The sequence below is a fragment of the Corvus cornix genome, chromosome 3, assembly GCF_000738735.6.
Source record: "Corvus cornix cornix isolate S_Up_H32 chromosome 3, ASM73873v5, whole genome shotgun sequence".
NCBI classification, from domain to species: domain Eukaryota; kingdom Metazoa; phylum Chordata; class Aves; order Passeriformes; family Corvidae; genus Corvus; species Corvus cornix.
The window spans coordinates 38032181-38055509 of record NC_047056.1 but is presented as its reverse complement, the minus strand read 5'-3'; the positions used below and the strand labels follow the sequence as shown (position 1 = coordinate 38055509).

The following is a 23329-nucleotide window of genomic DNA, read 5'->3' as shown; positions in this document are numbered from 1 at the left end:
CAGTGCAAAATCCTAACTCCAGGGGAAATAAAACAAAAACAAAAAAGGTAATGGAACTGATTATAAGCACCCAAATTACACCACTGTCAGGATTACCAAACACATTAAGATTTCCAACAATAGAAGCTCCCCTTCATTTGTTTGTACTCACTCTACATTTTTTACTATTTTTGCTCTGAATTAGTTCAAATTCAGAAATCGCAAGATATGTAAGGATTAAAAAAAATAAATTTAAGAAACCCACAACACATACCACTGGAAATTGCAGGTAAGTTCTTTCAATACTCAACTTTCATGGTGAACATCAAAGATGAGCAATATTCCTTTTTCCTGAGACTGATTCTGAAGCATTGTCACAATATATCTGAAGGCAGTGGGATGCAGCCAAGTGTTTTCAAGAAAGTACTTTCGTGAGTCCACCTAATCTTGAGGCTGAGATCTTTCCAAATGGCATCCTGCATAAATTTCCCTTTTTTTTTTCTTTCTCAAAAAGAAATTTCCTACAGCTGAATCATAGGATTCTAAATGGAGTCTGCCACCTGCCTAAGCTATGAGAAGTCTGGCTCTTTCCATACTAGTGTGACAGAGTCATCTCACAGATGGGAGGTGTATCCCCACGGACAGCACTGAACTGAGAGAGAATCTGAAAAAAAATTTTGTGAGTTTGATGTACGGGCTTATAGTATTTGTCTTTGGTGCCTAAAGAACTGAATTAGATGTAAAACACAAAAATTCTCTCTACTCACAGATGCCTTAATTTCTGCTGAGAGAAAGACATAGAGCTCGTAGCAGACAGAAATGTGCAAGTGCTGAAGCCACAATTATCAGTAAGTGCTTAGAGGTCTACCATATGTCCTTAGACAAGTTTCTCGAATGGCAGGTCTACAAAAATCCCCAACAAAACAGGTCTGCAAGTTTTCTCAAGTTATGGGTGATGCACGCTTTTTTCTTCTCATGTACAGAAGCAATGTTTAAATTCATAGTTCAGATTCATTAGCACAGTCCTATTAGGACTCCCCGGCCAATCTAGTTTCCAGAAATATCCTTCAGACACTTAACCTTCATTAATTAATTGATGAGGGAACCTGAGCCCACCTCTAGACACAAAGATTTACTACCTTGGGCACGGAACTCCTGTAAGGCTTAAGTGTCATAACAGAACGGCTGTGAGATGCTGGGAGAATAAAACAGAACATCATTCCTCCCTCTTACACAAATCAACTCCAGATTTCTTCACAAATCATCAAGAGGTTCATGGTTGTTCTTCAGGCAAACAGCTTCCAATATCAATAAGTGCTGTCCTAGGAAGGAGGAAAGTGGATTTGTGAGAGTTTTATTCTCCAAGCACAGTATTTTTTCTTATCCTGCTTTCTTCTGCTTGAATTTCTCCATACAAAGGAGGAAGGGCAGAAGAAGAGGCTTCTCTTTGACAGCTATTTTCTTACCTGTTACTTTTGCCAGCAGAATCTTCACCCTTTATAGATACAAAGTGATTATTTGAAAGGCAAAAGATGATATAGGCAAAAGTTACAGACTTATTTGAAGGAGAACAGAGTAAACTGAGGAGACTATACTGTTATTTCAATAACTATTCCCTGTTTCAGAACACAATAATTTGCCTCCATTCCATTTCTGACATTTTTAAAGCAATAGCCGTTGCTAATTTGTTTGTCAAGCATTTTCTTTGTCAAAATGTGAGAATTTTTCTTTTCAAAGCTATTGAATACAGGAATTAAATAAATGGAGTTTACAGAAACCTCAAGCATTATTTCTTCTTAAAGATCATTTAGTGTTCCTAAACTGTGTGGACTGAATTTGTTATTAAGTTTGCAAATATAAATGCTCGTAAGTTGAGTATTAATTACATAATCTAATTTGGGAGCATTCAAAAAGTTCATTACTGAACCAGCTATTTTAGCTTTTTTCATTTGTCAAAAAAAAAACAAAACAAAAAGCCAAAGCTGGAAACTAATCAATTAACATTTCGTGGTATTTGTCTGAGGAAGATAAAAGGGCTTGTTTGTTCTTTAAACACTGCCTTAGTCACTTTACTAGAGTGATTGTTAAGAATAATGTCATCTGAATAAGAGTAATGATCTAAAAAGACACTGAAATGAGACAAAAGAAGTTTTAATTTAATGTCAACTTTTGATACAGATTTTTTTTCTGCCTCTTATCTAAAAAGTTTAACAAACAGAACCAGGGTAAAACTTGACCATAATGCTGCTCACCCTGGGCTGGCCGTGTTCATACTGTTGAGATTTCATCCAACACAGCATGGCAACTCATCCCACAATGCCTGGCAAGTCTTTGGGAAGGTGTTAGTTAGCCTTGGGGGAAAACTGTCCCTAGGCTCTTCTGAACAGCACTGCCACTGGGATGCACTCCCTGGCACTGGTGAATTTCTCAGTGCACATGTAATTCCCAGGAGTTTGATCAGACCATGGGACAGTTCTATCAGTAAGTGGCCCTTTAGTGGGCAGTAACGATTTTTCCTTTCTTCCTCTTATCATCTGCTACATCTATTTGGGCCATCATATCACTGGCAAAAGTAATCTCTCCCTATTAGGTGTAAACCATCTATTACAGGGGAGATCACAGCTTTAATTTGAAGCTATTACATAGTATATTAATTAGAGTAGCAACAGAGAGATTGCCAAAATATAGAAAAGTCTGATAAAAGAAAAGGAAATCTGTGTCTCCCCACACAAATATCTATATATACATATTTCTGTAAGTGTGAATCTGTCAGTATGTTAATATACAGTAGATATGTGTATATATATTTTTAAATATACCATTTAAAGGGTTGTGCATTACTACATCCCTCTGCCAGCAGAATTAAGATAACAATCTATTACACAGCTTTTTGACAGAAATGTTATAGTTAATTAGATAAGCTTATTCTTGCATTATGAATGGCTCCTCCAAAAACCTGGACATAGGCATATATAACATTTCACTCAAAATTGACAGTATTTCACAGAGAAAACAAAGATAGCTATTCTCTGATAATATTTTAAATTGTGTTTTAAGATCAGTTCATACCATATCATTTAAATTATAGCACCAAAACACCCTACTTAATGAGGGATTAAGTTAAGAATAGAGATGAAGGACAGCACAAGAAAAATAGAGCCCATGCCTGAGACAGGGGTTTTAATGGCTACATCTTGGCAGTGAATTTCTCTCTAACACTGGTAGCTGTACACAAAACAAGAAAGGTAGTTAAGGAAACAGCAAAGGATAACAGTACATGCACAAAGAGGGACCTTGCACAACAGTGCGAGACAAAGAAAATCAACCTCATAAACTGGAAACCAGGAATTCAGAAACCTAAAAATATTTTATCTTTTCTTCTAGTAATCATAGTTCCAAGTAAAACGGGATGAAAGAGCCACGAAATATGCAAAGTAGCTGTCTAATCACACTTCAAAATGACAATCTACAAATACTCCAGACTTCTTTTGGATTTACCAGCTCCATCAAGAATGTGCATTTATTACCAGCTGCCAACATTTCCAGGAACAAATGTGTTAAATAGATATTACAGCATGTGGCAGAATTTCCTCAACTGATGGTAAAATATATGACTTTGCAAACTGATACAGAGCCTCCTCCTTTGGTCCAGGCAAAGGAGCAAAAAATAAATGATTGAGCCAAACACTTATTAAGGCCCTTCAGACCTGATTAAAGTCAAATTGCAGGAAACATTTACTTTAATATAAAATATGCACAGCAACACAACCTTAATTAGGCACACACGTTTCTCAAGATATCAATAAATGTTTCCTTTTTGATAGGTCTGATTTAATAGACTGTAATAACGGGAATGTTTCTGAAACATCGTTCAAGGAAGTGAAAGAAATAAACAAGCTCAAACATTTAAAACTCAACACCAATTAGCAGACCATTCTTTTCAAAAGAAATCTGAATTTCAAGTTTATTTAACTTCAGTCAAACACAATAAGGGCTTTGTTTTTAGAATAATTGGGTTTGAGGGTTGAGAACAGCTTCTGGGTGTTGGTATCTTCATTCACAGAACGCTACATTAGCAGCAAAATGTGTTGGATGCTTTAAGTTTTAGCAGTGAATTAGAAAATGAATGTAAAGACAGATCTCCCCATCTAAAGAGGTGGTGTGTCTGTTTGTTCTTACCTTTGGCATGAAACAGAAACTGAGAGGTCGGAAATGGGATCTTGCCTTGTGCAGCTGCCTGGTGAAGGCACCATGTTCAGCTTGACCATGTGAGTTCTCACCTGGGTTTGGCACCTTAGGGAACCTTCAAGCAAGAAATGCACAGCACATACTTTTAGCAACTTCAAGCAAAGCAAAGACTTGTGTGTCCATTCACAGAGGCACTTGCACTCCCTTTTGGCCATCTACACCACAGAAAAGTGCTGCAGTTTGCTTAAAACTCCAAGAACAATACTGCAATATCTCTTCTGATAAAGGTTTCTGCTCCAGTTCCGACAGAGAGTGTTTGATTTGTGTTGAACAGTGCCTTGCTGGTTGGATTTCAGAGGTGATGACAGAAAGAAAAACTGTCACAAGGAAAGACCTGCAGGAAGAAATGAGGACCTACTGTGTCTCCAAGCACAGGAGAGGGTTTGGGGGAAGGTTTGTGTCTGAAGCCAGTAAAGGGTGTGAAATAAAGTAGTGACCTTAAATCTCACATCATACTATGGCTGTTCTGTGAAGAAGCCCAGGGCTGCAGAATGAGATCTCTTTACTCTAAAATTATTTTCTTGCCAGCAAGGAAGAGGGGAATGAGCATTCCTACATGAGTGAAACCTGTGAGAACTGTGCTGATATTATTTATTTTCTCAGAATGGTTTCCTGAGTATCAGTGGGTTCAGCTTTCCTGCATGAAAGTAAATGGCCTCAGTTATCCTGCTGTCATGGGATGTGAAGCAAATAATTACCTTTGTTCAGGTTCTTATAATTCGGAAGAAAGAATATTTGAGCATAAACTGAATAGTGGATTTTTAATGCAGTCAGTTCATGAAACCAGGTAACACAATTTTTTAAACTAGAAAGAAGATTCAAGCCCACCTGACTTCAATGAATAACTTGATATAGTGATGCCAAGATTTCATTCCTAATTTTCCAGAACAATGATTAAAATTACAATATCCTCTTGAAAAGGGCTATTCTTAAAAAAATAGAAAAAGAAAAAAAAATATTTTTAATTCCAAATATTGTATTTGGAAGGTTTTAAAATTGTGTCTCATAAACAGTGTCTGATATGTACCAGAAAAAGGAGAGATTTCATCTGTATTATTGTTTCTGTCATATCAGATATTTAAACATGCTGCAATAAAAGACCCCAGAATAAGCAGCAGTAGAAATCATAGAACTTAAAACACCAGAAAACTTCACAACATCATTAACTGCAAATAAACTGAGTCTCAAACTCGGCATTTTGTATTTCTCAACATGACTACCTTTTTTTAAAAGACATAAAATCAAAAGCATAAAACACTTTCTAAAAAGTTAGCAAATATGCAGATATTAACTGTGACATTCAAATGTATTATCAAAGAAGATAATTGATTTTTTTGTGTATACTGCTATATTACTGATGACACCACATCAAAAAACCCTACATTTTAGCAATGATTTGCTGCATTAAGTCAGTGTAAGTGCCCACCAGGCTGTCACAATGTGCCCAGTGAAAGAGACTGGATACTGCATGATATCCTAGCAGGTAGCCTCTTTTAAATAATTTGTACGTGGTGCTGAATTACGTGCATAATTCCCTCCAATCCACTAGAATGCTGGAGTGGCCAATGCATAATGGGGCCTTTGATGATGAAGAAGAATAGTGGAAGAAAGATGCTCTAACTTAGGTACTTCTCACTCCTGATCTCTATCCTTCACAAATCTTGGGGGAACAAAGGCTCTGTTGATGGAAAGCTTGTTTTCTCAAAGGTAAATGGAATAAAAGGAACATGCAAAGAAGACATTCCCCAGGATGAGAAAGTACAAAGGTTTCTTCTGCATCTTCCCTTGCCACCACCTCAAACTGGTCAGGTCTTCCAAAATTTAAAAACCACTGAAATGACTTTAATCACTTCTCAGAGAAAACCTCTGTCTCAGCAGATGGGAGTTAGATTTTTTTTTTTATTTGCTGCCAGAAAAACCTAAGTATTCCTTGGTATCTGTGATTCACCTAAGGAAAAACACAGCGAACTGCAAACAGAAAGAAAGGAGCAAACTAATGCTGTGGGTGCCAGATCACCTGCAGAAGAAAGCCTTTCCCGAAAGAAGGAGGGAAACGTTCAGCAGTGCCTATGGGAATCAGGAGCTATAGAGAGAAGGAAATTACTTAGCAGAGAGCTTTGGTGCCTCTCAACAGCAGCAGCAGCAAAAATGTAACATGAAAGTAGAAAAATGCAAAGAACTGAAGCAAAGAACAAAATGAACCCAAGAGGAATTCAGAGGGTGGTGGCGAAGGGCACTTGTCGTGAATGGGACAGAGCAGCCACAGTAAGGAGGTGATAAACAGAGTGCCAGAGGCATGACGGCATGTGCTGTGGAAAATAAAGTTTGTAACTGCAGACATTTTAAGAATGCATTCATTCACTGAATACAGTGCAAAGCACACAAGCACACAATGTCTGGAGGGCCAGAGAACTGTTCCTCCCTGAAAAGTTGAACGGCTTTTCTTTAGAAGTTACTTTATTTTGTGGTATTGGACCATACTCTGATACACATCACTGAAACTTTCACCCTGTTTTGCTTCTGTTGTGCTGACTAGAAAAGTTCTATGACTTTCCGTATGATTTTTTTTACCTGTGCTTCTATTACTAGCAAATCTGTAAATAAACTCCTTGAGACTGAGTATTGCATATAGATTCAGAGAGGTCACTAAAAGCAAGGGTAACCCTCTATCCTCTGCTACTGCTTTGCTTATAAATTGCATAGATAATCTACTAGACTACTGTTCTCCCACCTATAAAGGCCGTGTTTCCTTCCTTTTCTAATGCTTCCGTTCCTTCTTCTGGCCCTGTAATACACATCTCATCCTCAAGTTCCTTTTTTCTCCTTACCTTAATTTTCCACTGCCATGCTTGCCTCAAAAATAGATGTACCTTAGCCTCAGCTTTCCTTAACTTGAATTTACTACTTCTTCAGAGCTCAACTCCTCACCTCCCTTCTGCCTCTCAGTTTCAGATGATATCTTTAAAGCCTCTCAGGTGGCCACACCTTCCTTATTCCCTTCACCTGCTTCTCCAACTTCAAACACATAATGCAGACAATTAAATCTACTCAGTTTACTGTTCTTTCCATATGTCTCACAACTCCTGACTTTCTAAGCTTTCTGCATCATTTCTTTCCTGCCTAATTACCCAGGCTTTTTCTGGGGAGCCACTCTCCCTGAGCTGTTGGTTCGGTCAGCTTCCATGTGCTACGTCCCCTTGTCCTGCATTAAAATCCACCCTTTTCTCATGGCTGATACAATTGAAGCATATATTTTGACACAAACAATGTTATAGTATTTCCACTTTCTATTTTGCTGTGTTGTGCAGACACACAAAGGTTTCAATTAACCTGTAAGCTTGTCAGGACAAGGATCTTTCTTGCATAAACTATAAAGGACCTTTTAAGCACATAACAAATACAGAGATTTTGGCGCCATCTTATTTCCAGAGGCCTTATTTTGTGGAAAGTAGAGCTCAGTGCTTCCTCTCCTCCCCCATGTTCTCTTTGCTGTCTCTCCGATCCATTTGGATCTCCAGGCATAAACACGATTTCACCGGAGTTGTTTTGCAGCTCTGTAAAATTGCATCAGACCCAAAGAAATGTAGAGGTTTCTGGGGTGACTGTTTCTGCCTGTTACAGTAATACAGCCTGCTGGCTGCTGTGCTGTAGCACACCACAAATTTAAGTCCACATCTTACCCCAGATACCTCTACTACAGAGTATAGGTAGTGGAAAAGTAAGGAGTACAAATTAGGAGAAATATATGGCTCGTGTCATCCTTCCACAAATGTTTATCTTTCCTACAATTAAAATTACATTTTACCATCTTCATTCATTTGTTGTGTGTTTCTCAACTAAATCTTGTTACAAAACTCTGTATCACAGACCAGAGGAACAATTAAACTGAGTTATGTCAGTCATGTTGTGAAATGGCACCTTCGCTCTCAGTCTTTCATTCCACTATTCAGTAAAGTCTGTATCTTGCTCTACTGAATACCGAGAGAAGGAATTCAGTACAGCATCTACATAAGCACGGCTTAGAGGTGTAGTTGGTATAAAGATATTACAGAGCATTGTAAAATGAAGGCATAATTTAAATAACTTAGAACATTTCTTTCAAGGCATACATCACACTTAAACAATCAATTTTTTCTGCCAATATTTTTGCAAAAAGTTGAATTGCTTATTATTGCAGCCTCTTCCCTGCATCAAATGGAATCCTGATCTCATATTCAGTTTCTCTGGTTTTTCAACCACATTGCTCCAATATCCCTCCCAACCACATACACATTACTGCATAAGAACAGATGGAGTTTATGCACAACTGGCTTTTTTTTTCCTATAACGAATGGAAACAACCAGCCAGACAAGACAAAAATTTGCTGAAATTCTGAATTCTTTCTGCAAGTTTAAAGATTTTATAAGTTATCATTCATTGATTATATAGCATCCATGCTCACAAGCATCTGTTGGTTGCATATGGGAGTTAGATAAACTCCTTTTCTTATACTACTGTGGAAAGTAAGACACAACTTGATCACAAGAGAAATGCTGCAGCAGCTGTTTGCAGGATGAGCTCTCTGCCCCCCTCTGAACTGGGGCAGAAGCAACCAGTAAGAGAGGATGTACCATATCACGCACGCCAAGAACTCAGGGACAGATATGATAAAGCCAAATTTTCCCATCTGGGTAGAAACAAGGGGAGTTACGGCTGAGATCCAGCTCTGGCAACTTACAGAAAGATTATGAGCGGTTCATAATAAGCAGGAGTTTTTCTGGCAGCTGTTTCGTATGTTTATGCAGATAATCTATCCATTTGGAAAAACTGCAGACCAGGTATATGTAAGGCTGCTGAAACTCATGGATTTATTCCTAATCATTGGGAGATGTGCTTATACATCACAGATCTTCATTAGCAGAATTTTAGCCTTCAGATTTCTGCCTCCAGCCTCAGCTGCTTGTTTCAGTCCATTCAGCTCTCTGAACACTGGAAAAGATTAATAAATCCTGGCTTATACTCTTTCCTTTTCCTGACTATCAAAAGTTCAAACCTAACCATTAAACATGTAACATTTACTTAATGGCATGCTTTGTTAAGGAATACTGTTCAGTCCTTTTGAATATGCCAAAAACTCAGGAAAACAACTTAGAAAAATTTAGGAAAATTACTCTGACTCATTCAGTTTGTTTCCTTTTTTCTACCGTGATGAAACACTGAGCTGTAGGAATGGAGGCTTCCAGGAAGCACTAGGGAATTCTTGTCACCATTAAATATATCACTACATTGAACTATTTTTTTTTCCCCAGGGTTAGAATTACCAGTCTTTTAGGTTGCTCTCCCTAATGGTGAAAGAGAAGAACATGCTAAAGAAATAATAGCAAAGTCAAGAAAATATCTATCACTGGAAAAAAAAAAAAATCCCACTACTCCAAACAGCAGAAAGACAGCCAGCCATTAATTTAAATCAATAAAAGAGCTGGGCTCACTTGTCTTCACTCTGGTTTTCTGTGCTGAGTTGGGAGCACATTCCTGCAGTTCAAAACTTGGCACATTTTTCCCTTTCTCATCTATGCTGCCTCCTTCAGATATCTTCTCATTTCTACTCTTTTCTGAGCCTAGTCTCGGCTTCAAACTTTCTAAGTATCCCATCTTTTTTTAAAAAAACTTTTCTTAAATGAATTTCCAGCCATCTCAATTAAAACAATAAAGTTAAATCCACATGGACTGGTTTTTAACCAGCAGTTAAAGTTCACTATTTCTGTTTCAGACCTGAAATTCAAAAACATTTTTCCAAAAATATCATTTGGTCTAGTAAAAGAGATTTATTTCCTCTCTCTTGAAAGGAGCTATTCTTTTGTGAACAGTACCACCAGTGTGCTCTCTGGTGCACAGCTTTTCTATGTTGTTTTCCTGTGCTATATATTGTATTTCTCTGATTTACATTGTGTATTACTCAAAATCAACACCTTGAGTATTATAAGAATTTTATCAAAGATGCTCCACAAATAACAGTGCTATAGGAGATCAGTGCCAATTTTGTTAATGCTTTGCTAAAATTCGGTACAGCATTTTGTTAATTAATTGTATGATAATGGCTACTTTACGACTAGCCTGATCCAAAAAAGCACATTCAGAGTTTGTATCTAGATTTTAGAAAAACCCCAAAGTTCAAGGCAAACTCCAAAGTCAGGGTTCAGGTTTGTATTTTCACACTCCCCCCAGCACACTGTAGCTCCTACAATGCAGTACAGACAGGATTAATGGCTTCATTTCTAGCCAATTTGTTTTCTAATTCCATCTGGCTTTGTTTTATACTTTCACAATCCAGTGACTTTGTTGACACTGCAAGACAGGAGTAAGTCACATACACCATGTTGTGTTTGGATGCTGCAGTATATTACAGAATTCAGACAGAAATAGAAAACGGCAAAGCATGTGCAAAAGTAATCTCATAACTTTGCCAAGGCATTCTGGGTTTCTCCTAGGCTGGATAGTGTTTTACTCAAACTATTGCAGAATATTCATCAATATTTTTTGTTTTAAATAGTGAACATGGTCTGCTTAAAATAATGTGCCTGTTTCAATATAAACAAACCACAGCCTCTATACCTTCTACATTTAATCCATTGTAGCATGTAAGGGAGATGGAGAGAGATTGAAGAAAATTTGCTCAGCTTCTGTTTCTTGACTTCCAAGAACTTCCAAGGTCTTTTACAAATGAATGAGGAAAAAAAAAAAAGTCTTTGTATGTAGAATCTGCTGGGTGCTAATTTGACATGGCAATGAGATGAAAGTTGGATTCATGCTAGTTTCAACATCAGAGGATTGGAATGCAGCCTACTTAGCATAGAAGTCAAACAATTCACTGGCAATAGATTGCTTTCCACTTCTAGATCTGCTAAATAAATAGAAAACTAATTAACAGTGTAGTATGGCAGATGTAGCAGGCTTGAATTTCATTAGAGCACTGGCTGAGAATTGAAAGAATCACGAAGTCTTTGTATGTCCTAGTGTGTAATGAATCCTTCTTACTGTCTTTTCCATGGGACAGACAAGATATAATTTGTGTGCCCTCTGCGTAAGAATTTCCTGATACATTTCCACGTAAAATAAGAATCAAAGTATAAGCCCTTGAAATTATGCAAGTATTCATTTCATTTCCCAAAAAATAGCTTTGGTTCCATAACAGCAGCATCACGTTTCTTTGCCTTGTGCATTTTGGTTCAGCTACTTAAAGCTTATTAAATATGTTTTTCACAGGGTATTTTTCTGTTTCATTATCTATGCTTCTTTTTCCCTGATTAAAAGTGATAATAGGTTGTATTTCCTGCAGTGTTAATAATAGGGATCACACAAAGGAATATCTATACTCACATTCTGAAAAGGAAAAAAAGTTAAAGCATTTATTTTTAGACTTTTCCCCATAAACACACATTAAACTGAACTTCCTATATCCAGAATTGCATAACCAGATTTGGCAGTATTAATTAACAATAAAAGTAGTGTTTTGCCCCATAAGAATCAATAAGATAATTATGTTACTTAGGAAATGGTAGTCATATGATTTTGCTTTCAGTGCATAATGAATAACATTAAGTTCTGTGCAACAAAAAGGTTTTACAGACCTAACCAAGCCCCAGGACCTGTCTGAAATCCTTCCAGGAAAGCCTGTTTGAAGCAGACATGCTTTTGGGCTGGCATGCAAGAAATACCAGGACCATTTCTATATTTTAATATTTGGACATTGGAACACTTCTGCCACACTCCACATAGCTTCATTCCTAGGCAAAAAATGAATTAAATGTCTTTCAAGTGTCCATTATAAAGCTAAGTGCTGTACATAAATATGCATGAGAGGTCATTATTGCCAAGAGATGATTCTTAAGAGGTTCAAGTGTCTCTTACTAAGATTTTCCTCCTTGCTCTATGGCAGTGAAGTGAGTATTCAAAGGTGTAGTTGCATCTCTAGAATCTGATTTCAGTGTTTTGGCTTCTGCCCCTCCTGTTTTCTTGCAGAGTCTCCCAGTGATCAAACATACACTCCCAGGTATCCCCAACAGTGGGCTGGAAAATTGCAGGGATGGAAGTACATCTTAGGGTTTACCTGCACTAGGGCCCTAGCTGGGATCTCTATCAGGGCAATCCCTGCCAGCAGACAGGGGGATCAAATGCACTCTGCAGCCTTTGCTTTCAGTCTCAGCAGAAGCCAGCTCCAGAGTTAAGGAAATGTCTCAGATCCTCCTCCTTTCTGCAGCGTGCAGCTGCCAGCCTGCTGCACCCCGCAGCCCCTGGAGCATGCAGGCAGTGTCCGTCCTGCTCTCAGCTGCTGCAGGAGTGGGCACGACTGCCATGCTCACCCCCACCTTCCCTAACAATGGGAAAGTGCGGCAATGGGCAAGGCGTGGAAAGTGAAGGAGCAATCGTGGGTGTGATAACAAGGCTGAGGAATGCAAACATATACTCCAGGTAACTTTGCATTTCAGTCTATTCTTTGACAAGGTAAAATCCAGAAAAGATCACGCACTAAGTGTATTTAGACACGACTATAGCCTGCTGGGGGTTTTTCCAGCATTGCTAAACTCTTACATTTCCAGCAATTACTGTGGGAGCTGCATAAAGCCAGCGTCTGACTCCAAATCCCAGGGTAGACTCCTACCAAACGCTATTTTCAGCAGTTCTGTTGTAGGCACAGGATACCTACAGTGGCAGCAGCTGCACTTGTCAGATGCCACATTTATTGTGTATTCCCCCCTCCCTTTGTGTTTTTTTCCACAGTTCTTCCAGTGGGGATTTTGGCTCTCTCACATGCATATTAGCTTGGTATTATGTCATTCTTCCAACTGCACAAACCTTTCCAAAATGCTTGTCAAACCTGCAACTTGTTGCGGCGTTTTGTCATTTTTGGTTTGGTTTGGGGTTTTTCTTTCTGAAAACGTGTGGGTAGAAATACAAAACATGTATTCCCAGCCTTTACTTGTATGCAACAGGAAAGCCTGTGGTCTTCTCAGCACAGGGTAGCCTGGAGAAGGTGACTACATGATCCCTAGATGTTGTTGCTCCTTTTCCATCAAGTCTGTCACATCGTCTGTTACAGATGGCTGGCTTGTAGATAACCCAAAGAGCAAAAGAGGTCATTCACTCCTGATCATAAGGCTAATTTATTCCCATGCCTCCCCCAAATCTCAGTTTCTACCATACAACATGATTAAAATGAAAACCTGTAATTATTTCTGTTTCAGTTTTTTGTTTATAATTTCAACTGCTTTTAGTAAGCTGGTCTGTATCCCCTCAGTACATCTAATTCCAGAGCCATGGTTCAACTTCAGAGTATATTGGTTCTTGCTCTCTGGTTAATGCATCCATTTCTTGAGTTATTGCCTTTGCATTGATCTCTATTGATTCAGTTAAAAGACCTTATCCATGTTTCCATTTGTGTGAGGGAGACGTGCTTGCATTATTGCACCTTTAATGGCAGGGTTATCTCTCCTGTCATAGCCTTCATCTGCAACGTATTTTACTGATTATTTTTCATGAGTAATCCTCAGCAGAGACTGCCTAAGAGATGGAACAATAGATGTGTCTGACGCTCGTCAGGATTTTGCACTTAGCTAATGAACACACCCATGCAACGTGCAGCACTGCTGGCTTGGACCTACTCTTCAGTGCTAAGGAAGGCTGTCACCAAACCAGTAAATCCATCCAGGGCATGGAAGGAACAATAAGCAAAAGCATGCACATTCATCCAACAAAATTAAAACTGCAGTAAAGATTTGATAACATCATCTGAGAACAGCAAGGGAAAGAGCAGAGGAATGGCTGGCAGAAAGTTCCCTGCTCTTTTGCAGCCAGATGTTAAGTGAAGGCTGTGTGCTCAGACAAGAAGCTGTTTGGAAACAAGGGAAATGACATAGCGTCAGGAGGTTCACTTCCTCACACTAAAGCAGCCTGATTTCCAAAATAACCCCAGCCCTTTGCTAATGAAAATGTTGCAAATGCAGCGAAAGTACAAATAGATGATTTTTTGCTAGCTCAGCAAAAAGAAAAAAAAAGAAGAAAAGAAAAAAAAAAAAAAAGATTGGTTTTTCCTCTCAGCTAGAATCACCAAGGTTTGTGCTCTAGGACTGCAGCGTTTGCTTGTCAGGTTATAGGGAGGACCTGTTAGAGGGGAGGACAAACTCCAGCAAGGTGGCTCTGTTTCCAAAATGATCTTTGGACAGCCTGGGAGCTCATGCCCAAACCCTTACTGCATTTTAGGGAAATGAAATTCTGATTCCCAAAAATAAAAAGGAGAAATGAATCTGACCAGCTTTACATTGATTTAGTTTTCTGCCAGTCTGTGGCATGTTTCAAACACCAGCTCAGCTGCCTTTTAAAAAGAAAATCAGAGCTGGGGTGAATGATGGCTCAGCAGCTGGGTTTGCCTGATAAATACCCATTAGATGCATCAGCCTCCAAGAACCTCAAAGTCGAACAATATCTGGAATTTTAAGCTTCCTCTTTCCCCACCATCTTCCAGCTTCCCCCTGACAAACAATTAATTTTAAAACAATATGTCCCTAATCCTATCACCGTTCTATATGGTCACCAAATCACAAGATGAAACAGGTCCTCCGGGGAAAACTCATGTCCCTGCATTGTCAGTAATGAATAGAATTATTTCATGCTTCACAATGCCCTTGAGGGGGAGTCATACCAATTAACATAACCGGGCTTTTCTTATTACATGATTGAAATTAATGAGAAGAGAGAAAAAAGGGGAAAAAAGGAAGATGGAATGGAGCAGTGTTTTATAATGCATTTTGATCATAAGTTGAGGATGCATGACTGTCTTAACAAAGCCCAGCCCCTGAGAGGTAAAAGTTGTCTCAGTACTAAGAAATTCGGGCTGGTTTTGTCCATGTAAGTCCATCAGGACTAAACCCTGTTTCAAAATAAGTTTTGTGTAATACTCAAGTATAGGACAGGCCTTGTGTTTACACACAATGTGTTATTGCCCGAGTTCACTAGGGGTAAAGATCTCCTACAAGAGCAGCCCGCATCTTCTGAGGAAAGTATAAAGTCGTTACTGCAAATGTCTACACTGTGTGGAAGAGGGAGCTTTGCAGCCATAGCAAAGCAGCTCTGGCATTCCTTCATTTCTTGCTATCTACACACAGAAATACAAAAATAATTGCTTTGAAAATAGGTAAATGCCAACAGCAGTTAGGTTGGATGTTAGGATCCCTTATTTGCTTTGTCACAGCTGGGAGTTAGTAAAGATTTTGCCAATTCTTTGCAGGGCTAGATTCATGAAAACGTGCATGAGAATGCAGCTGGCATCTCATGGTCTCCCTTGTAGCTTGGTCTACATATCATTTATAGTAACAGCTTAACAATACCAGCTTGAAATACATAGAGACATTGATATAGTAAAATTCCTGCATTAAGGGAAGTATTTCTCCCAGGGGAAGGCAAGCTACTCGCAGCAGCTTGCTGTAGGCATCTACCTTCAGTGTCTAACTGGGATTGCCCGGCTGCCTCCACTGACACAGAAGCATTCTGTGATCAGCTCAGGGCCCGGGGTATCAGCCTTTCCTCTCTGTTCATACAGGGGCTGCAGAAAATGGCATTACCTCCTTTTCGTACCAAGGTCCTGAAGATGATTCTTCAGAAACTCCTCTGTTAACTGCACTCCATTACCTCCCCTCTGAAACTCACCCACTATCATTTCCCCACCAGCTAAATAATTTTCTGTCTCAGAGTTCCCTTTTTAATTCTCAGGTCATCCAGTTTCACCAGGCATCTACATTTCCTGAGCAGGAGAACTAAGTATTTCCTTTATCTAGGACATAAAATTCAATTTAATCAAAGAAAGATATCAGTCAATCTGGCATAATCTACTGCAGTAAGCTGAAATCTAGCATTTTCTTTCAATTTCTCCTACCTCCATGTATCTGAATATTCTTCCATTCAAAAATTCTAGAGCTCTACATGCCCTTAAGGCTGCCCATTTTCCCTTACTTACCACCCTTCTGCCTCCCTCCTTCTGCAGATGAATGCTGGAACCCAAAACTTCAATATTAACATGTTCAATCTTACCCACTTTCCATGTCATGCTGAAATATGAACATCAGCAGAAGGGCACCTGGGCCATGCAGGACAGTCTTGCTGAGCCCAGGTCTTGTTCTCTCTGTGAACGAATTGCAACACAAAAATTAGAAAAGCTTTCCTTAGGAGGAATCCAAAAGACCTCGTTCAAGAAGGATTCACAGAGGAGATCTCCAGGAAGGGAGGGCAAGCTTTGAACTCAATGTCCCCATATCCCAGCCACATGCTCTGATCACCTTCATGACAGGAGATTGCAACAAGTCAGCTGAAAGGTGTGCCTGCAGCCCAGCTCCAGCTGTGCTCCTGTTCCACAGCAAACACTGCACAGAAAGAGCTGCTGAACCACCTTGTGTCACTGGGGATCTGCAGCACTTCTTGTAGGGTAACCACCAGCTTAGTATGAAACAAGCTCTGAGGCCCATTGCTGGGTAGCTCTGTCTCCTCAAGCACTGCAAATGCAAGCATTAAGGTTATGAACTCCATCAAAGTACATAAAAATTAGATGTTGCAACATTCACGCCTAGTTCTTTAATTCCCTGAACCTTAAAAAGGAACACAAACAGAAACTTGGCTGCTATCCTCAGATATGTTTCCTATGCTGACTTGGCCAAGCTATCTCCTTAAGGCACCTTTACCTTGACTTTCTTTTTCCCAGCTTGACATTTTTTCAGGTTAAATTCCATATATCAGTGCAAACATTCTCTGCTTCCAAAAGCCTTCTTCCTCTTCACTCTCCCTCATGCCTCTTTCTTTGATGTCTTTGCTTCCTTGTGCTGTTTCTTCCAAGTGACAACTGTACAGTGCTAAGAGAGTTCAATATATAAGCATGTCACTCCCTTATCCACCTACCCTAAGTAACTGCTACATATTTATCACCTGGATTCAGTAATCAAGCCTGACATCAAGAAACTCAGTCCCATATCTCCCATCTTACTCAGTGGCGTCTCATAGGGCACTGAATCCTTGTACTCTTGAAATCTGCGGATGCTAAAATTAATCTTTTCTTCCTCTTAACACATTTTTTCTTCTTTTATTTAATGAAGTAAAATAATTGGTGTCCAGTTTGATCTGCTTTTCTAGTAATGATAATCAGCTGTCTTAAGTGCTCCCTGAAGCTGATAGACAATTCTTCCTCTGTTACTTCCTTTTAAAAGTCTGGGATGCAGCCATGTCTCCTCTCAGTTTCTCTGGTACCTCTCCCATAGCCAGCTTAAGTTTCCTGGATTATTTCATTCCTTTGACATTTATTTTTTAGGATAAACCTGGGGTATAAACAACCCAATTTTTAAATAGTTCTTTATCTAGGTGGGTTCAGTCAATTGTTTGATTTCCTGGTAACCTTTAGAGTTAATGATTTTTTTTTTCCTGTCCTTGGAAAATGTCTAGAAACTGTGACAGACTTCACATCTCTCCCTACTGAAGACAGAGGTACAAGTAATAATTCATTTTCCAGGCAATATTCCCCTTTTAGTCAAGGTAGCCATCCTGTTGCTCAGGAAGATGATGGCTGTATCCCCAGCTGCCCTGCAGCTTCCTACACAGCAAATTTATAAAAACTTTTATCATGTTCACATCTTTTCCCTTCTTTTTCTGTCTCAGCTTTTTGGATCATTTTCTTGCATTCTTTCACAATCAGCTCTTCTACCTGTTCCTGCAGCACTGACCCTGCTGATTTATAATTCTCATATTCTTCTCTCTTTATTGCTCATTTTGTTTCCCCAGTCAATCACAGTGGTTGTCCCTATTCCAAGTAGAACTATTCCTCAATGGTATACAGATTTCTTGATTTCCATGGACTATATCTTTGAGTATTTCCCCACTGCATCCTACCTCTTCACTGCCTTTTGCTGTTTTTTTAAGAAAACATATGCCCCTCTCAGTGTTCTGAGAAGTGTGGAGAACTCTGGGTGTTTTCTGAGAGTTCAAAGCTTTTGCACTTCTAATTTTGGGGATTCATATGTTCCTGATTTCAGAACTCATTAAGTTTGGCCTGTGTTTTCGTACCCTCCTCTCCTGGCTTTTTTGTATGATACATGGCATATCTGGGGAGATGCCAAGTGCCTCAATGCCAGCCCACAGCTTTAGCTGTATATTCATAGTCTTTGCTATACTTCCCATATAGCACAAATGCTTCCCAGAAATGAATGAACTTGCTTTCACACCACCCTGTGAGTAAAGAAAGTGCTATTACTTACATTATATGAAGAGGGAAACCAGGGCACAAAAGTTAAGATTCATATTTGTGAATGAACTTAAGTGCTTTACTCTAATTCAGTTGAAAATAAAAGTATTTTCTTAATTCTGTAAATTATTAGGTGTTTTTTGTTGTTGTTCTCAGAAGCCCAGCTGCTTTCCTCTGAGAAGCTTCCTATTTTTTAACACTTTCCAGCCCCTTTGTCCCACACACAAGTTCCGCCTCCGTCAACACCAATTTGTTCATTCCACCTGCCCACATAATTCGCTCTCATTTTCCCTTTTGCTTTTACACAGAAGCTTAACATAAATGTACTTAACCCAGCTAAAGCCCGGGCCAGCCTGCAGCCAGCATCACTTCTGATAGCAAGGATTTGTACATCTTGCTTTGTTTTCCCACCAAGAGCATGCAGAACACGGGTATGACCCATTTGCTTTGGAGTGGTTTAAAGTATTTAATTCTTCAGTGGTGGGAATTTGCTTCCTACACAGATGCAAAAAACGAAGAGATGAACCTCTGGAATGCTCAGTCCCCAGAGGATGAGAAAGGCAGTCGCTGTGGTAAGGCCCAAGTCCCCAGGCCCCGGCTCCATTGCCAGCTGCTCCTGGAAGACCATAAGAACTGCTGACCCTCATACTTCCCCTGCTGAAGCCCCACAGGGCCATTTCTGCAAACCCAGATACAAAATGATGATGGGTTACAAAACCAATCTCCTCCACACCTCTCCACCTTTTCCCCAGCCTTTGCTCTCCTGCTCACTCCCTAAAGAGGTGTGTTATCTCTACCAAAATGGCCTGAAGGAAAAGCCTACCCTGGCTGTGCCTGCAGGTGCGAAGGGTCAGGGCTGGCTATGCTGGCTGACCAAAACCCTGAAGTCAGGGTACTGCCTGTTCCTGGTGGCTTGTTCCTGGGGATTGGATCATGCTCCCTTTTAGTTAGTGGGGGTCAGTCAGCACAGTCAGTGGAGTCAAGATTTGCCTGACACGGAGATGTCCATCTGACTGGCTGATATACAGACTCTGCTGGCCACCAGATTGCTGCACATAGGACCAGCTTCCCATGCCAGGCCAGGGGAAGTCCACCCAGATCTCCCAGAACAGCAATACACCCCTTGGGCCACAGAATTTTACTTGCTGTGTCCCAGGTTATTGGCACAGTCAACATGAGTCTCACCCACAGATGGACAGAAATGCAGTGGGGCTCAGGGGGAGGAATTCAGCAGGAGCCTGTGCACAGGACATGGGACAGACAGCAATGCTCTGTCAACAGACAGAGCTAGGCAGATAAATGGAAATTAATGAGGAGAGCAGCAGGAAGTGTCACAGCCCTGCCTTCCTACATCACCAATTGATTGCAAATGACCCTGTTTTATCAGGCACTCAGTAATGGCACAGCAGTCTCAGCACCGGGCAGTTTATGGCACGAGCCAGTTTGCTGTTACAATAAGATGCTAATATTTTGAACAATCAGGTACTCACCACCATAAAATAAAGCTAAGCACTTTAGATCCTGCTTAACAAGCCTGCTAATGCACTATTGAAATCAATGACACATTTGAACAGTAAGAACTGCCCTGAAGCTTTTTAAAGCCTGCTGTCCTTATTTTTCATTTTGTGAGCAGAATTATTCCTTCCAGGAGAGCACCTTCTGTTTGACAGGCTACAGGACCGAAAGCACAAAGACAAGGACAGAGATTGGTTGCTAACATGGGCCAGCAAGTAGCATCCAAGAAGTTACTTGATCTTGCCCTACCTCAGCTTCTGCAGGTTGCTGAGAGCCAGGTATAAACACAGAAATGGCCTTCTGTACTGCTCAAGCGCTTTGTGACTTGTGGATGGATGGAAATGCAATATTAAAGGTTACAGACAATTTTTCTTAAATGGGCTCCAGCGATTTTTGTTTACACAATGCAAACTTGATAAAACAATTTCAGATAAAACATATATCAAAAACATTTAAGCAAGAGCATCTGTCACAACCTAAAATATGGAATCTGTGAGAGACAAAGAAGAGAAAATGGGAACTGTATAATCACAGACAGGAAGGGACAACGGGGAAATAATGGCAAATCAAATATAGCAACTTTTTTCTCTTTCAAATGACACTTCTCATCAGCTAGCTTATGTCGAAGGAAAAAGAAAAAATCTCCTGTGATTTTTATCTATTAGATTTTGCTCCAAATACTTGCCACGCTCAGGAGCTGCGGCTGCGAGGAGGCCCAGCTCTGCCACTCTCAGCGAATAGGTTTGATTGTTCCCTCTGAAATTATACTCACAGATACTGACCTGCGAGTCAATCTGCCACTCAGCTCTGCAGAGCAAAGACGGGCCCCAGATAAGGCGGCGGGTGAGCGACATGTGCAGCCTGGCAGCCTGCGGCGGAGCTCGGCCACCCCAGTGGCGCCGCCGCTGCCTCTCCCCTTGCACCTCGCAGCACTGCTGGGGAGGTAAGTCATTGTGATCCACAAACTGCTGGTGTTTACTAGACAGTATTTATATTTTATGAATGTTAACAAGCAAGAAGCCCTGAACAACTGAGCAGTTACAAGCTCAAAAGGCTTTGTGAGATATTTTCTCTAAGGGCTCATTAATGTGGTCTTTTAATGGAGTGCTTGCATATCTGAATCTTTAACTGTAGCTATAAATAGAGTTTATAAGCACTTGACAGTGTGTGGCAAAGCTGTGTTAGCGGTGCTTGCCCTGCTTTTTTGCAAGTTCCATTTGCAAAAGATATTTAAGAGGTGGAATATAAATGTTTCCCAAAACGTAGAGTTGTATACATCCTAATAATGCTGCATACCCCATACCCACATGCTCCCTCATTTAACAGAGCATCACAGCACCTCAACAAAACAGCTAATATTCACATGCTATTGAAGGGAAAATTAGAGCATAAAGAGGTCAAGCTGCAACCCAAATGTCCTGCAGCAAGTTAGCAGGGGAGCAGGGGCAGGAACCAATGAGCTCCAATTACCTGCCCTAATGTTTAAACCCAGAGAGACAATTTCTGCCATTATTGTCACTGGTGCTGAAGTAGAGTCACCCCAGGCCTGCAAGCCACCGTCCCTGACTGATGTAGCGAACAGCAGGATTCACCCTTCTGTAGTGGCTTCCCTTGCCCTGAGAACACCCACACTGTGCTGATCATGTGGCTTTTTCTCCTCTCTTAATGATACACTTAGACTGACAGCACTTTCAGCTTATCAGCTTATGCAATCTTACCTATAGTTTTGTCAGCCCTGGTGAAGAGCCAACAGAACTACCCGGTTTAATGCACTATACTGGAGTGTTGGTTTATGATGATACAATAAAAGCTGCTGGAGAATCACAGCTTTTAATAAATCACCACATAGTATTATCCATAAAATTGCCATTTCCATGCACTGCAGTGCTTGTAATAGCTCTCCTGTTTTGCCTGGCCACCTGGGGCTGTGCACATGTAACACACCAGCACCATGTACATGCTGCTGCCCCATGCAAAGTGGCAACCACAGGTCAAGCATGACAAATTCAAAGGGCTAGTTTCCAAAATGTCAGTGACTTGAAGCATCCAGCACACCCTAAGGTATTCACAAGGTGTAAACAGACTTTTTTTACCTGTTTGGGGTTTTTTAAATACTTTTAAAATGTGGACTTTAAAAATATTTCCTTGTTGAAGTGGGCCCTGGAAGCCTTGACAGCCCCAGTAGATAAACAGGGGCACATCCACCTTCATCTGTCTTTCCTATCCAGTAGTTGCATTGGTTTACTTTACCAGTTATACAATGGAGACTGAAGTGCTGACGTGTCTAGAAAAGGAAACGTCACACAGGTCCTGAGGCCACACTGGGAGAAGCTTTCTTACTGGGTGCTTTGCTTCAGCACCCAGTTGTATGGTACACCTACTCGGACAGAATTACATGTATTTACAGAGCATGTGTTATCCTCTCAGGCTGACATCTACCAAGGGTCATTATTTGGATTTTCCACTAGCACTTCTGAATGCTTCCATTTTTGGTTCATCTCTGATGCAGCTGCAATTGACTTTTCCGCATGCATACATCCTGAATTTATTTTAACTCTGCTCAGTGTTTACAAGGTAAGTGAGGATGCTATTAGCTACCAGTCTGCATCTATGAATGATCAATTACTACGTTCTCAGTAGTTTTGTTCAACATGTGAGAGAATATGTCAGTTTCTAATGAGACTATCAGGAGCTGCATTGTTTGAGGGAGCCGGTTGTCAAATGATTACTTTTGTCTAGAATGGGAAAAAAGAAAATCAACCAGAATAATTTATAGCTTGAAAATGTGGATTTTTTTCTTTTTTTTGTGAGCCTGTTTTGGATGCTTTAACACCAGTAAACTACCGTAAACTGAAACACAATCAAATATTTAAGCAGTATTCTCTTTACTACGCAGGAATAAGTGTCTATTTGTCTTGTATCACAACTGTAAGCACTTAGTGTCTTTTCAGCACTGTGGTGTCTAACAGTTCATACTCAGGATCAGGACCTGCTGGAGGAGCATGTGGGCAGCTCCCAACTACTGTTTGAGCAGATCTAGCAGCCACATCCTCCTATTACAGCAATGAAAGCATAGGAGTTTTTCCTCCTCCTCAGTGACCCATGTCCACCTACTACAGGGAATGTATTTTTCTCTGCTCTTTAGTTAATTTGCATTTCACTCCTTCTTTTACTTGTCCTTCCCCACCACCAATCTTCCCTGCCTTGACCTTCCTCCCCTGCTACCTTTTGCTTCCCATACGCTACAGGTCTTCTAGAATATTTACTCCTTTTCTCATTAGCTTTTTTCACTTTCCTCCTCTCACTCCATCAGCCCTATGATATTGAGCACTTCT

The 23329-nt window shown here is 40.2% G+C and overlaps 1 long non-coding RNA gene across 1 annotated transcript; it reads right to left on the bottom strand.

Annotated features, from left to right (window-relative positions):
* Positions 1 to 825: 825 nt before the first annotated feature.
* Positions 826 to 16375, bottom strand: LOC120411703. Its single transcript, XR_005604210.1, has 3 exons — positions 16289 to 16375; positions 4159 to 4282; positions 826 to 1301 (listed from the first exon to the last, which is right to left on the bottom strand). It is a non-coding gene; the product is annotated as an uncharacterized LOC120411703 (long non-coding RNA).
* Between the last annotated feature and the right edge of the window lie 6954 nt (positions 16376 to 23329).